Here is a 15,019-nt window from a genome sequence, read left to right on the forward strand (position 1 = left end):
AATCTACCAACACTAGTTGATACAAGGAGCGTTCAATAAGTAATACCCCTGACCCACTTCTAATAAGGGTAGAACAACGAAACTTGGCACAGTTATTAGTCTTCCTCTATATAGAAACCAACCAGTTACACATTTTTTTTTTATCGTTTAATGCAGCTTTGGAAATTGTTTTTGGAGATCACCTTAGGTTGGTTCTCCAACCATGACATAACTTTGTAAATTAAGATTGAATCATCTGAGAAACCCTTTCCTTTCCAAAACGACTTTATGGTTGGGAAGAGGCGAGCCAGTAGGTGCAAATTCAGAAGAGTAGGAAGGATGGGGAAGATTTCATAGCCACATGCCTGTGCTTTTGATCTGGTGACATGTGCGTTGTTTTGCAAGATCAGGTTTTAGCTTTGCCGATTTTTCCCTGTTTCCTGATTTTGATGACTTTTCTTGATTCCCTCGAAAGTGAAGCGATCGCAAATTGATTATCTCTTCCTCCACAGCACTACCCAACTGCAAAGATAAGAAAAAAAGAACATGATCACCCAACTGCTATGATCACTTTATATATACACACCTGACTCGGCTAACAGATATGCATATAGAACTCGTGACAGACTATAAAATTGTACTGCTTGTGTTATGTTGCTTAATCTGGATACAAATGAAAGATGGCGGATCAGAAAACGTAAAGAGGTGGCACATATGATAGAAAATAACATTGTTGGTCACCCCAGCATAGAACTAAGCTGCATTTGGACGCCTCTAATTACAAAATTACAGAAAAAGAAAACATGACATATCCCCATCCCAAGGGAGGTAACTTTACTATAACAAAACTTTTTTTCTTAGAGTTGCCCCCCTTACATCATGTTTTTTTTTTTTTTTTAAATACATATGGGTATCGATCCTCTGCTTCGTAAAACACTTTTTTTTTCACTATTATTAACAATTAGTATAGATATTCCAAAAAATTGAGCCATAGAAAAACCTTTAACAAATATCTTAGTGACCCCTGATGATTGGATCTTCTTTATTATCTATGGACCCACCCTCAAACAAATAGTTTGAATTCTTGTAATATAGAGCCAACCCTCTTTTTCCTTAGTAGGATGAAGAAGGTCGCAGGTTGCAGCGATCGAAACGTTGTGCTAATAAAACCCAAGATAAGAATAATAGTCCGATTAATCAACGTAACACAAGCATTCACATCTCATCTCCATCAGAATTGTATAAATTGTAATGTCTAAGCATATTGGCGCTTCTAGACTTGATTTCCAGCCAGTTCCAAATCCTTAGGTAAACCATTCTGCGTTTCTTTTTGTTTATTCTATTATTTTTTTTAATAGAATTCTGTTGCTCAGTTTTGCTACAGAATCATAATAGGCTCCTCTAATTATGGTACCTTTTGAAGGAAATCTGTCATCACTACTCCATCCTGGTCGTAGAAGATTGTGAACATGACCTTGCTAGCAGAAAGTTGTACCTTTGTCTTCTTGGAAAATGAGGAGTCCAGGGGATTCTATTGACTGCACTTTGATCCCTGTATCAGTAATAGATCCAGGTTTCATCCTTCTTTTGAAAAACTTTACTAGGAAATCTATCGCTAGTTCACCCCGATCCCAGAAGAGTCTTAACATGATATTGCCAATGGAGAGCTGCATCTTTGCCGATGGATGTCTACAAGATTGCCCCACCCCATCACTAACTTCCACAATTATCACTTTCTAAAACCTTTTTTCTGGTTAATCTCACCGATTACAGACTTTTTTTTTTACAAGGTGGTCACCACTTATCAAAGCCTGGAAGTCACTCAGGGATAAGGGTTATTGTAAGTATAGTACGTTAGTGTGGAGATTTAATAAAGTGTCTACTGAAGGGGGCGGTTCATCAGGAATTTGTTTATGTTGGACTTGAAGAAATCCAGGTTGTAGTCATAGTTAACTTCAGACTAAACTTGTTTCCTTCAATAATTACAAGAAACCTTCCCTACCTACCATCTTTATCTGAAAGTACATCTTTTAAACTCCTCGGCCTAACATTCACAAGAAACATTAGTTGAAACAATTACATTGAAAGCATTGCCAGGACCGCTGCAAAAAAGGTAGGTTCTCCCTACCATGCTAGAAAGCTACTAACACCCGAAAGTATCCTATACTTCTATAAGGCCACCATTCGCCCATGTATGGAGTATTGTTGTCATATTTGGGCTGGTGCATCTGCCACTAGTCTCTCGCTCTTAGACAAGGTTCAAAAGAGAGTCGCCAATCTGATAGGTCCTGAACTTTCATCTAAGCTTAAGCCTCTGTCCCATCAATGAAATGTTGCGTCCGTCTGCCTGTTCTACAAGTACTTTAACGGTGAATGCTCTGACGAACTGCAAGCACTTGTACCCCCTCGATGTAAATACCCCCCCGACAAGCAGCTAAATCCCACCCCTTCACTGAAGAGAGCCTTCTACTCCAGTAGTTTCTTCCCCAGAACAGCTAGACTTTAGAATTCTCTTCCTGGTCCCTTCTTCCTCAACTGTACTGACATGCAGAAGTTCAAGTGTAATGTGAACAGATATCTTGCTGCCCAACTCCCTACACAGTACCCCTGATGCTTATGTCTCTGATAGTAGCCACCTACAACAAAGTGGCAGTGTGCCTTGTTTGGGGTGAAAATGTAATAAAAAAAGAAGTTTTTTTATAACTTATCGTCGGGGGAATCAGTTTTCAATTATAACGTTTTATTAAATTGAACACCCACTTTGTGACCATCATTGAGAAAAAAATAGCGACTCTCACGTGATCGTGTAGTTTAAATTAAATTTGTTTAAATACATTATTATACTGATTGTAGTCACATACTTTTACCAACGCTAAAATACGATATTACCAATATTTTATGACATATTTTGGGACAAACAAATAGTTTTCCAATTTGTTTTAAGTTCACAACAAATAATTGTTCTCTAATCGTTCTGATCCCCATCTGGCATCAGTTGAAATGAATGGCTCTCGTCTTGGGGAGGCCTCATGTTTTGACAAGCTTCTGGGCTTGACCTTTACTCCTGATCTGAAATGGAACACATACATCAAATCCGTTGCCAAGGACCCTGGAAAAATGATGGGATCCTTCTATCGATCCAGTAGATATCTCACTGCTGATGCAATTCTCTATCTATATAAGAGCCAGGTACATCCAAGGATGGAATACTGTTGCCACATCTGGGCAGGAGCTGCTAGAAAGGACTTGTCCTGCCTTGATAGAGTTCAAAATAGACTTTGTAGCCTGGTAGGAGATGTCCTTTTCTCTTCCCTGCAACCTCTATCTCACAGAAGCGATGTTGCGAGTTTGTCTCTGATGTATCGTTATTTTCATGGAAAGTGTTCGACTGAGCTTCAATCTATGGTCCCCCCTCGCCAAACTTTCACAAGAAACACCCGTCTAGCAGAAAACACTATCAATAATTCCCCCCACTCTTTATCTGTACCTAAACCTAAACGTAGATTCCATGAACAAAGCTTCTTTCTTAGAACTGCACGCCTGTGGAATTGTCTTCCGTTTTCCTGCTTTCCGGCTGACTACAATATGGTTGTGTTCAAGTCTAACGTAAATAAGATTTTGATGAGCCGTTCCATATAAGTTAACAAATTTACCGAATTTCCATTACTAATGATTATTATATTGTCCAATTTCTACTGTACACTCTTTAACCCTTATTCTCGAGTGGCCTCTTAGCCTTGATAAGTGGTGATGCCTGTGTAAAAAAAAAAAATAGGAAGACGAGCAATAATTTATTAAAGAAAAGATAGAGAGAGGAAGGGATTAAGAAAGTTCACTCTGTAACCCCTTTTTTAAATAGGAATATTCACCGGTCACGTGAGAGTCGCTATTTTCTTTTTTTTTTTTTTTCTTGATGATGGTCACAAAGTGGGTGTTCAATTTAGTAGAACGTTGCTTGGTCATAAAATATGGTTAAATGATATTTTAATTTATAGAGTCAATAAAAAAAAAAACAAAGAAAAACAGTACTTTGGTGCCATCAGCCAGAATTGGAACCGAAAGCAAAATAAGTAAGCAGAAAATGAGACAAACGATAACCAGGATAAAAACACGAAAATGTAGCTGACCACTTTTCCAACGTGATTGTTTGACAGTTTAAAGAAATTTGTGAAATGCTGCTTCAGTTTAGAAAGATTCGTATTTTACATTCCGTAAAGTTGAGAATTGTAAAAGAAGGGTAGGAGAGAAGACCTAAATAAAAATGGTAAAACCATGAAAATTTAATCACTTTTAAAAAAGTGAAGAATTTAAAAAAAAAAAGAAAAATGGTAAAACCATGAAAATTTAATCACTTTTAAAAAAGTGAAGAATTTAAAAAAAAAAAAAAGAAAAATGGTAAAACCATGAAAATTAAATCACTTTTAAAAAAGTGAAGAATTTAAAAAAAAAAATAAAAATGGTAAAACCATGAAAATTTAATCACTTTTAAAAAAGTGAAGAATTAAAAAAAAAAAAGAAAAATGGTAAAACCATGAAAATTTAATCACTTTTAAAAAAGTGAAGAATTTAAAAAAAAAAAGAAAAATGGTAAAACCATGAAAATTTAATCACTTTTAAAAAAGTGAAGAATTTAAAAAAAAAAAGAAAAATGGTTAAACCATGAAAATTTAATCACTTTTAAAAAAGTGAAGAATTTAAAAACAAAAAAACAAAAATGGTAAAACCATGAAAATTTAATCACTTTTAAAAAAGTGAAGAATTTAAAAAATAAAAATAAAAATGGTAAAACCATGAAAATTTAATCACTTAAAAAAGTGAAGAATTTAAAAAAAAAAAGAAAAATGGTAAAACCATGAAAATTTAATCACTTTTAAAAGTGAAGAATTTAAAAAAAAAAAAAAGAAAAATGGTAAAACCATGAAAATTTAATCACTTTTAAAAAAGTGAAGAATTTAAAAACAAAAAAAGAAAAATGGTAAAACCATGAAAATTAAATCACTTTTAAAAAAGTGAAGAATTTAAAAAAAAAGAAGAAAAATGGTAAAACCATGAAAATTAAATCACTTTTAAAAAAGTGAAGAATTTAAAAACAAAAAACAAAAATGGTAAAACCATGAAAATTTAATCACTTTTAAAAAAGTGAAGAATTTAAAAAAATAAGAAAAAGAAAAATGGTAAAACCATGAAAATTTAATCACTTTTAAAAAAGTGAAGAATTTAAAAAAAAAAAAGAAAAATGGTAAAACCATGAAAATTAAATCACTTTTAAAAAAGTGAAAATTTAAAAAAAAAAGAAGAAAAATGGTAAAACCATGAAAATTAAATCACTTTTAAAAAAGTGAAGAATTTAAAAACAAAAAACAAAAATGGTAAAACCATGAAAATTTAATCACTTTTAAAAAAGTGAAGAATTTAAAAAAATAAGAAAAAGAAAAATGGTAAAACCATGAAAATTTAATCACTTTTAAAAAAGTGAAGAATTTAAAAACAAAAAAAGAAAAATGGTAAAACCATGAAAATTAAATCACTTTTAAAAAAGTGAAGAATTTAAAAAAAAAAAAAGAAAAATGGTAAAACCATGAAAATTTAATCACTTTTAAAAAAGTGAAGAATTTAAAAAAAAAGAAAGAAAAATGGTAAAACCATGAAAATTTAATCACTTTTAAAAAAGTGAAAAATTTAAAAACAAAAAAAGAAAAATGGTAAAACCATGAAAATTTAATCACTTTTAAAAAAGTGAAGAATTTAAAAAAAGAAAAATAAAAATGGTAAAACCATCAAAATTAAATCACTTTTAAAAAAGTGAAGAATTTAAAAACAAAAAACAAAAATGGTAAAATCATGAAAATTTAATCACTTTTAAAAAAGTGAAGAATTTAAAAAAATAAGAAAAAGAAAAATGGTAAAACCATGAAAATTTAATCACTTTTAAAAAAGTGAAGAATTTAAAAACAAAAAACAAAAATGGTAAAACCATGAAAATTTAATCACTTTTAAAAAAGTGAAGAATTTAAAAACAAAAAAAGAAAAATGGTAAAACCATGAAAATTAAATCACTTTTAAAAAAGTGAAGAATTTAAAAAAAAAAAAAGAAAAATGGTAAAACCATGAAAATTTAATCACTTTTAAAAAAGTGAAGAATTTAAAAACAAAAAAAGAAAAATGGTAAAACCATGAAAATTAAATCACTTTTAAAAAAGTGAAGAATTTAAAAAAAAAAAAGAAAAATGGTAAAACCATGAAAATTTAATCACTTTTAAAAAAGTGAAGAATTTAAAAAAAAAAAAGAAAAATGGTTAAACCATGAAAATTTAATCACTTTTAAAAAAGTGAAGAATTTAAAAAAAAAAAGAAAAATGGTTAAACCATGAAAATTTAATCACTTTTAAAAAAGTGAAGAATTTAAAAACAAAAAAACAAAAATGGTAAAACCATGAAAATTTAATCACTTTTAAAAAAGTGAAGAATTTAAAAAATAAAAATAAAAATGGTAAAACCATGAAAATTTAATCACTTAAAAAAGTGAAGAATTTAAAAAAAAAAGAAAAATGGTAAAACCATGAAAATTTAATCACTTTTAAAAAAGTGAAGAATTTAAAAAAAAAAAAAGAAAAATGGTAAAACCATGAAAATTTAATCACTTTTAAAAAAGTGAAGAATTTAAAAACAAAAAAAGAAAAATGGTAAAACCATGAAAATTAAATCACTTTTAAAAAAGTGAAGAATTTAAAAAAAAAAGAAGAAAAATGGTAAAACCATGAAAATTAAATCACTTTTAAAAAAGTGAAGAATTTAAAAACAAAAAACAAAAATGGTAAAACCATGAAAATTTAATCACTTTTAAAAAAGTGAAGAATTTAAAAAAATAAGAAAAAGAAAAATGGTAAAACCATGAAAATTTAATCACTTTTAAAAAAGTGAAGAATTTAAAAACAAAAAAAGAAAAATGGTAAAACCATGAAAATTAAATCACTTTTAAAAAAGTGAAGAATTTAAAAAAAAAAGAAGAAAAATGGTAAAACCATGAAAATTAAATCACTTTTAAAAAAGTGAAGAATTTAAAAACAAAAAACAAAAATGGTAAAACCATGAAAATTTAATCACTTTTAAAAAAGTGAAGAATTTAAAAAAATAAGAAAAAGAAAAATGGTAAAACCATGAAAATTTAATCACTTTTAAAAAAGTGAAGAATTTAAAAACAAAAAAAGAAAAATGGTAAAACCATGAAAATTAAATCACTTTTAAAAAAGTGAAGAATTTAAAAAAAAAAAAAGAAAAATGGTAAAACCATGAAAATTTAATCACTTTTAAAAAAGTGAAGAATTTAAAAAAAAAGAAAGAAAAATGGTAAAACCATGAAAATTTAATCACTTTTAAAAAAGTGAAAAATTTAAAAACAAAAAACAAAAATGGTAAAACCATGAAAATTTAATCACTTTTAAAAAAGTGAAGAATTTAAAAAAAGAAAAATAAAAATGGTAAAACCATGAAAATTAAATCACTTTTAAAAAAGTGAAGAATTTAAAAACAAAAAACAAAAATGGTAAAACCATGAAAATTTAATCACTTTTAAAAAAGTGAAGAATTTAAAAACAAAAAAAGAAAAATGGTAAAACCATGAAAATTAAATCACTTTTAAAAAAGTGAAGAATTTAAAAAAAAAAAAGAAAAATGGTAAAACCATGAAAATTTAATCACTTTTAAAAAAGTGAAGAATTTAAAAAAAAAAAAAAGAAAAATGGTAAAACCATGAAAATTAAATCACTTTTAAAAAAGTGAAGAATTTAAAAAAAAAAATAAAAATGGTAAAACCATGAAAATTTAATCACTTTTAAAAAAGTGAAGAATTTAAAAAAAAAAAGAAAAATGGTAAAACCATGAAAATTTAATCACTTTTAAAAAAGTGAAGAATTTAAAAACAAAAAAAGAAAAATGGTAAAACCATGAAAATTAAATCACTTTTAAAAAAGTGAAGAATTTAAAAAAAAAAGAAGAAAAATGGTAAAACCATGAAAATTAAATCACTTTTAAAAAAGTGAAGAATTTAAAAACAAAAAACAAAAATGGTAAAACCATGAAAATTTAATCACTTTTAAAAAAGTGAAGAATTTAAAAAAATAAGAAAAAGAAAAATGGTAAAACCATGAAAATTTAATCACTTTTAAAAAAGTGAAGAATTTAAAAACAAAAAAAGAAAAATGGTAAAACCATGAAAATTAAATCACTTTTAAAAAAGTGAAGAATTTAAAAAAAAAAGAAGAAAAATGGTAAAACCATGAAAATTAAATCACTTTTAAAAAAGTGAAGAATTTAAAAACAAAAAACAAAAATGGTAAAACCATGAAAATTTAATCACTTTTAAAAAAGTGAAGAATTTAAAAACAAAAAAACAAAAATGGTAAAACCATGAAAATTTAATCACTTTTAAAAAAGTGAAGAATTTAAAAAAAGAAAAATAAAAATGGTAAAACCATGAAAATTAAATCACTTTTAAAAAAGTGAAGAATTTAAAAACAAAAAACAAAAATGGTAAAACCATGAAAATTTAATCACTTTTAAAAAAGTGAAGAATTTAAAAAAATAAGAAAAAGAAAAATGGTAAAACCATGAAAATTTAATCACTTTTAAAAAAGTGAAGAATTTAAAAACAAAAAACAAAAATGGTAAAACCATGAAAATTTAATCACTTTTAAAAAAGTGAAGAATTTAAAAACAAAAAAAGAAAAATGGTAAAACCATGAAAATTAAATCACTTTTAAAAAAGTGAAGAATTTAAAAAAAAAAAAAGAAAAATGGTAAAACCATGAAAATTTAATCACTTTTAAAAAAGTGAAGAATTTAAAAAAAAAAAAAAGAAAAATGGTAAAACCATGAAAATTTAATCACTTTTAAAAAAGTGAAAAATTTAAAAACAAAAAAAGAAAAATGGTAAAACCATGAAAATTTAATCACTTTTAAAAAAGTGAAAAATTTAAAAACAAAAAAACAAAAATGGTAAAACCATGAAAATTTAATCACTTTTAAAAAAGTGAAGAATTTAAAAAAACAAAAAGAAAAAAACGTTTACTTACCGTGTTACGAAAAGTCGCATGGTGGGCACGAATTTGCGAAAGTTCAGAAGTGAACACTCTATCAGTTTGACAGTCATCACTGTTATCATGTTGCAAATTTAGCTTTTTAAAATGAATGAACCGATCGTTCACACATGCGTGATTAACTAACAGTGTCGAAACCAAGATATTTTACCTGCCCCCCCCTCCTTAACACAAAACAACATTTCTACATGAAACTCACCGAACTTTCACGAGAAACACTCATCTAGCCGAAAACACTATCAATAATTTCCCCCACTTTCTATCTGTGCCTAAACCTAAACACAGATTCCATGAACAAAGTTTCTTTCTTAGAACTGAATGCCTGTCAAACTCTCTCCCGCTGCTTGCTTTCCAGCTGACTACAATATGGTCGTCTTCAAGTCCAATGTAAACAAGTTCTTGATGAGCCGTTCCACTTAAGTAATCCAAGTTACTAAATTTCCATTACTAACGGTTACTACGATATTATCCCATTGACTACTGTACACCCTTATCCTCGAGTGGCCTCTGATCCTTGATAAGTGATGACTCCTTTGTAAAAGAATAAAAACAAAATCGACGATTTTTTTCTAATCTTTCAATATTATGTGTCCAAGAGATTAATCTTTCTTATGGTACGAGGTTCATACCAGTTCCATGTGGATGGCAAAAGTTTTTAGCGGACATACAAACACACACACACACACCACTGAGATTTATATAATAGACTAGCGGGGGGTACCCGGATGTTTGTAGGTGTGTGTGTGTTGACCAGGTGTTTGGAGGTGTAAAAAAAAAAAAAAAAGTTTTAGTAGGAAAGTAGGCTTGAACCCCGAACCTTTGACGTGGAGATGAAAACAAAATGGAAAAAAACCCTGGGACCTAGCCATCTCGGCCACGAGAGAAGAGGAATGAAAAGCCTCTTAATTTAACGTTTATAAAATGAAACTAACAGGTGCGAGAAACTTAAGTCGCGTGATGTTTGACCTTGAAACATGACGCGGCTACAAGCCAGTTTTCGCTTGTTTTATACTGAAAAGCGAAAGATACACGGGACGCTCTAAAAAATCTGAAAAAAATAACGCGTGAAAGTCGGGCAAACTAAATAGACAGGCGACCCCCGTTCGTAACTCATATATATTATCATTTGGACGTGATATAAAAAGTTTTAAGAAGGAATGAGCCGACCGAGAAGTCCAGCGAAAAAAGCCTTTTACAGACATACACAAAAAAGCGAACACACATACATACACACATTTTCGCTGTTATATATATAGATGTGTAGGTGTGTGTTGAGCAGAAAAAAAAAAATTGCAGTAGGAAGGTAAGTTCGAACCTGTGACATGAATGCGGGAAAGAAAGTAAAAGAAAATTTGACGTCTTACCGCTACTCTGCCGTGATCAAAACTGTAAATCGTTCAAATTTAAAAAAAGATGACTTGCACAAATGGCGTTGCTTTTAAACCTCCCACGAAAGCAAATTAGACACGAGGTCGTTTTTAATGTGGGGGAAAACCAGCTCTCCCAAAAAGGGGGCACTCTGGCAGTATCCAAATAGTAATTGTCCCAGTATGAAGGGTTTTCCCTACATTGACCAACGACCAATTACAGAACGGATGCGATCCGGCCGGAAGGCCAGGCGGTTGCGTTCCAATAGTTTCGCTTTATTTGTATGAAAAAGACAAACGAACACTAGAGACGACAGGACGGTGGGAATTTTTTAAAACTCAATCAAGAAAAAGATAGAGACGATGTCCGTTTGTGAATCTGAGATATTACGATCCGGGAAGTATGTGAAAACTTCTCCCGGACTCTAAGCGACGCGAGAACCCCCAACAAAAAAGCGTTTCGTGGACAGACACAAACGCTTGTGCTTTTTTTACCTTTATATATAGACTATTTTACATTAGTTTTAAGAATCTGTCGTTGCTTCGACCAGTATTATAGAAAAGGAATTATAATGTAGAAGAGTGTGAGCAGGACTTTGGTTTCTTGGAACATGGTGAGTCCACGTGCTTCTACAGCACTGACTCGGCTTTGATCTCATGAGTGCAACCAGTTCCAGGAGCTGTTTCAATAGATTTCCGGCCGTGTTTGAATTCATGACGCCATCTATTAAATGCGGAACCATTACCATACGTTTTTTTTTTTTGCTCCCCCGATAAAGGAGGGATTGGATCTAGTAATTCACTCCCATTGGTCCATTCGTCTGTTTGTTCATTTGCACTTTTCTCAGTAACCACACCTTGGATTTTTAAAACATTTTGCAGAAACATTAGTCATGGTCAAAGTAAATTTTTGCCAGTGGATTTTCTGGGATAATGCTGGTTGCCTCCCATTACATTATAGGAATGAAATTGCCCGAAAATCGTTTGTCCGTTCACACTTTTTCTCAATAATCATACCTTGGATTTTTAAAAGAATTTTGCACAAACATTAGTCATGGTGAAAGTAATTTTTTCACTCCTGGAGAGCGACCCCGCATGCTCGGCTAGTTTTGTTTGTTTTCATTTTATTAAGTCTTTTTTGATGTAGATCCTTTCAAATACAAAAACCTGATCACTGTGTGACACTCAACGACCTGTAAATCACAAATCACAATTAGTTCAGAACTGTAATTTGCCACACAACCCATAGAGATGTGAACCGTGGCACATGAAAAATTTCAACCAGACTTCTTCTTCCTGTATCGTGACATTGTTCATGCAGTAGATGAAAATATGCTAATATATATATATATATATATATATATATATATATATATATAATGACGAGATTCCTGGCGACACCAGATGATCTTGCTTTTCAAATAGAGGAAGAGAAGATGGGAGAGGATGAGGTATGGTTAGGGGGATGGCCATGCTGACACTTGGTCAAGGAAAAACAGATGTTTATGAAATTCCTGTCCACCAGAAAAGAGTAAATATTTCAATGAGAAAAGAAAATATAAGATCTGATAATATGATTCGTGGAACAAGAGATTGTTTTTCTAGTTGGATTTGGTAAAAAATGAATTTTAACTAATTGAGTGAGACAGATACAATGACTTGGGTTCAAAGGGTCTGCTTCGGTGTCTGAGAGATGTTGTCATTTGAGTCCACCTGTTGTATTTAACTATCAGACCACCAAGCCAAGTGATAAGTTAGTTGGACAGATAAATAAATAAACTGAACCTAGGGAGAGATATGGTCATTAATGAGGGAAAAGGTTCGGGACAAAAGAAAGAGAGAAGGGGAGTAAGTTAATAGGGAACGGAGAGAAAGGGAAGAGAAAAGAAAGAATAACTCCGAAAAGGTGGAAGGAGGAATTTCTGATTTGATAAAAACGATTGGCTTTTTAGAGTTAGAGGCCTTTTTACTGACTGGCATCGAGACGTCCACATCGCTCTCGCCCCCGCCTGGGGTGGGGGGAGGAGAAACCCTCATAAGAGCTAAGTTGGAAAGCTCTGATTCTTAGCTGGGAAATTGATTAGTGGAACTTAAGTATATAACCTGCATCATGAAGCTTGAATCAAAGAACTCGACTAAACAAGTGTAAAACGATTTATGAATAATTATTTTGTTTCGTTATATAAAAATGTCCCAGATTTTTTCCTTGTTTCTCGATTTGCCAGCCTGAATGAAGATGCAGTTTATTTCAGGTATGCCCTGATGCCAGATGATGAAGACAGACTGGATCCAGCACAAAGCCAGAGTGATGGCCGAAATCGACAATGTTGCCACACGGACTTAGGGTCATGCACATTTTGCGTGCCCTGAGCAGCAGAAGATATTTTCCAGTGACCAGTGAGAGTCTGGTCACCCTTGAGGGGTCCACCACTAGACAAGTAAGAATGTAGCCCTGCTGGGTTGCATCTATGGTCCTGTGAGCTGGGAGTGACGAACACGGCCAGAAGGACATCACAAGTATGCTCCCGTGAACCAGGATAGCGACGGATGCGGCCCGGCCCTCGGACGACAGAGGGGGTAGGGTTATATATATATTAGAATATTCAGAATGTGAGATAATGGAATCCCACAGTCAAACAAATCGGAAGTCCAAGACTCAAATTTCATTTAAATTTGGGCCCGTTAGTTGAGCACATCCAAACACGATTCGGAACCGAAAACTCTTGCGCACACACATGTGGAAATATGTTTCTTCAATCATATTTCACCTTTTATTTGTACCAATCCTTTAATTTATGAAGCTCGATGTAACTACAGAGCATATAACGAATATGATTGCGTAATAAAATGAAAAAAAGATAATTCCAACTTCTCTCCCAATTTTCATGGTCAGTGTTCTCCATAGACTTCAATCCATTGCTTGTTCTAAGAGTCCGATGGTACTGTTGACACCCATTGCACATCCAGTCTAATGTCCTCATCCTTTGCCCCCCCCCCGGCTCTCTTCCCACCAGTTTCATTCTCCAAGATGTGCCGTTCGATGCCCTCTTTTTCGCACGATAGGTGTCCAACAAAGCGGCACTGTCTTTCCTTGATGGTCGGCATCAGCAAGCGATCGACCGTCATTCTTCTTAGGAGTTCAACATTTGACACTCTCTCTGTCCAAGAAATGCTAAGCATTCGTCGATAGAACCGCATCTCGGTTGCCTCCAAATGTCCATTTGTTGCTTTGTTCATTGTCCAAGACTCACATCCGTATGTCAGAACTGACCAGACGTAACACTTTCGCAGCCTTTTCTTGAACTGGATTTAGGTCAGGCGCATTACTTATTGAACGCCTCGTAGTTTGATTGAAGAATAGTGCAACCTGGATTTAGGCAAGCCCGTTCCACAGCAGACATCCTAACTGTAATCTCAGAGCATATATACCATTCACTGGACAAAGCGGGAGAGGGTAGAGCGGTAGCTCTAGATATATCTTAGGCTTTTGACAGGGTATGGCATGAATGTCTTCTCAGGAAAATCAGATAATACGGTATCACTGGAAGAACACTTAGCATAATTAAATCCTTCTTAGATAAGAGAAAAATCCAGGTTGTCCTCGATGGTCGTACATCTAAACAATATGATATAAATGCGGGAGTGCCTCAGGGGTCTATCTTTGGACCTCTATTATTCTTAATATTCATAAATGACCTCCCTGACAAAATTGTCTGTGAGAAGGGTATATATCCTGATGATCCCACGTTCTATAACAGACACGACAGGAAAACAAATGAATACATATCTAAAGAAATGGCAGAAACACTAGAGGATGACCTCCAATCTGTAGTGGAATGGGGACAAAAATGGATGGTCAGATTCAATGCTGCCAAGACTAAGCTTGTTTCCTTCAATAATTACAAGAAACCTTCTCTACCACAAACAGCAATGGCCAAAGACTCTTTATCTGAAAGTACATCTTTTAAACTCCTCGGCCTAACATTCACAGGAAACATGAGTTGGAACAATTACATTGAGAGCATTGCCAGGACTGCTGCAAAGAAGGTAGGTTCTCTCTACTGTGCTAGAAAGCTACTAACGCCCGATAGTATCCTGTACCTCTATAAGGCAACCATTCGCTCATGTATGGAGTATTGTTGTCATATTTGGGCTGGTGCATCTACTACTAGTCTCTCACTCCTAGACAAGGTTCAAAAGAGAATCGTCAATCTGATAGGTCCTGAACTGTCATCTAAGCTTCAGCCTTTGTCCCATCAACGAAATATTGCATCCCTCTGCTTGTTCTACAAGTATTTTAATGGTGAATGCTCTGACGAACTGCAAGCACTTGTACACCCTCGACGTAAATACCCCCGACAAACCCAACGAGCAGCTAAATCCCACCCCTTCACTGTAGAGATCCCTAGATGCAAGAGAGCCTTCTACTCCAGTAGTTTCTTCCCCAGAAACACTAGGCTTTGGAATTCCTTTCCGGATTCCTGTTTCGCCAACTGTACTGACATGCAGAAGTTCAAGTGTAACGTGAACTGACATCTTGCTGCCCAACTCCCCACATAGTGCCCCTGTAGATTATGT

The sequence above is a fragment of the Euprymna scolopes genome, chromosome 45 (genome assembly GCF_053919585.1).
Source record: "Euprymna scolopes isolate OS-2025 chromosome 45, ASM5391958v1, whole genome shotgun sequence".
In the NCBI taxonomy this organism is placed as follows: Eukaryota; Metazoa; Mollusca; class Cephalopoda; order Sepiida; family Sepiolidae; genus Euprymna; species Euprymna scolopes.